Raw genomic sequence first — 2,108 nt, 5'->3', positions numbered from 1 at the left:
AATGTTTTACTTGTAATCACCAGGGTTTACACAAAAAGAATAGACTTTATCATATAGAAACAATATTTTTTGTAGCATTATCTCACATTAGTCACACTGAGTTCTCTGAGTGATTCACTGGTAGCATTGACACTAGCTGTTTTTTCTCTCTTAAACATGTTTACACAGGGCCTAAAGACAATAAATTACAAGATTTTGTCCAACCTTTTTCAAATATTTTCACAAGAAGAAAAGCACAACCGAAAAAAATCGTATTCCATTACTGTATCAGTAATAGTAGACGCTTTATTTTTTGAAAGATATATGCTGGTGTTGAACATGTTTCCCCATTTTCACCTGTCTTTATAATCCCTCAGCACGTCACAGTTGAAATGAAGCTGTAAGCCACGCTGGAGACACCCAAACAGGATTAGAGACGTGATTTGTCTTTTTCCAAAGTACCTCTGTTAGAGCTGGTTTAAATGTGGCCCAGTGAAACCAATTGAGCTCTATCAGCTGGATCACTTAGTCTCGAGGTGTCTCTGGTGTGATGTTACAACTCTACCCTGTCTTTTCAGAAGCAGACAGCGATTATGGCGAATGGGGATTTTAATGCTAGGTGCAAATGGGATTACATGGTGGCGTAATGGAAGCATGTGGCATTTTCTGAGGCTTCCCTGATTGATTTCTGAATTAATTCTGTCAAATGATGTGAAATTAGCCGGACTAATGAGAGACTCTGGAGACTTCCAGCAGCAGCACTCGGCTTTGTATTTCTAATTTGTGGAGGGGGGGGGGGGGGGTGGTGCGCAAGCGAGCAAATTTTAAGACTAAGTCATCCAGTCCCCATAATGTTCAGCTCCAGAGCTCAGAACGCAGTCTAAAAGAAATGAATCTTCATACACACTGATGCAAACATCTTCACGCTTACACTCCCAGCTCCTGAGTGCTGCCTGGATCAAAAGCAAACACCAAGTCCCCCTCACTGTGGTAGGGCTAGCTCCTAAAGATTAAACAGCAATGCCAGGCCTTGAACCTGAAAGAATGTTTAGCCACCCTGACCAGTGAAAGTAGACCGTGAACCACCAGGAAAACAATCGCCTAGTTCACATATCAACTAAAGTAGGGAAGGAAGTGTTTGGGACAGAAATGACCCTACAACGGCTTCGACACAATACATTAAAATTAAAGTTTGTACTTGGCTGGCCTGTTTCCAGCATTCGTGCTCCATTACCTCCCAGATTGAGTCCCCTTTTGAACTATGCATCGATACTGAGCCGTGGTGCTGCAGTTAATTAGAGCACGGCTATTCCCCCCCAGCCTCTCTGTTGCCCTGGTTTCATCAATCTGTAAATCAAGACTTCGTTGACCTAAGGGATTGTATGAATGAATGTTTTTGACAAGCTGTTGCACAATAATGTAAAGTTCCTCCTCCTCCTCTCCCTATTGCATCTCCTTGTCTAGTTGCTTTTGCTGCATCACCCCCCCCCCCCCTCCCAACAGTGTAGATTTGCACATTTAAGATGATGACATCAACTCATGCAATAATGTAAACTGTATCGCAGTGAATATAACCCAATGCTTATAACAATGTACTACTGTTCAGTGTCTGGGGGGGAAAAAAGAATAAATTGGGGAAAAAGTAACGACGCCTGGAAAATGTTGTTTGTTGGGGGGGCATCAACACCTTTAATTTAATCCTACTTTGTTATTTAGTCTAATAATTTTCTGAAGTAGCTCACTTGTTAAGTCTAGTTAATTAGTTAAGTCCTAGGAAGGATGAGCTGGCGTGGAAAAAAAAGTTAAATATCAAATGAACTATCAGTCTGCAATGGGTTGGTGTGTACTGAATATTATATACACAGTAGGCAAGAATAAATTCAGAAGAAAGACTAAAGGCCAACTTTAGTTAATGGTTTTCAAGAACTAGAAAATGTACTTCCTACAGAAAGTGCGTGGGAATGCTGAATAGCTAAACTGAATGAAGAGGTTCAAGTAGTATGAATGGTTTGAATTTGATATAGCACCACAAATTTACAAAAGATGTGGAATAGAAGGCAAACTAGATTGCTGCTTAAAATGTAAAGTTAAATAATATGCATATTGTATGAGAGTTGTAGGAAAGCGAG

The 2,108-nt window shown here is 40.4% G+C and overlaps 1 protein-coding gene across 1 annotated transcript in view; it reads left to right on the top strand.

The window, feature by feature from the left end:
• The window catches only part of pcxb (pyruvate carboxylase b), a 280,578-nt gene extending 279,855 nt beyond the window's left edge, over nucleotides 1-723 (top strand). Inside the window, exon 27 of the mRNA XM_032511564.1 lies at nucleotides 1-723. This exon is cut by the window's left edge and continues 698 nt beyond it. The gene's annotated coding sequence lies outside the window, so the exon portion shown is untranslated.
• The last annotated feature ends 1,385 nt before the right edge of the window (nucleotides 724-2,108 follow it).

The sequence above is a fragment of the Etheostoma spectabile genome, unplaced genomic scaffold (assembly GCF_008692095.1).
Source record: "Etheostoma spectabile isolate EspeVRDwgs_2016 unplaced genomic scaffold, UIUC_Espe_1.0 scaffold394, whole genome shotgun sequence".
NCBI classification, from domain to species: Eukaryota; Metazoa; Chordata; class Actinopteri; order Perciformes; family Percidae; genus Etheostoma; species Etheostoma spectabile.
This window is presented reverse-complemented; position numbering and strand designations above follow the sequence as displayed.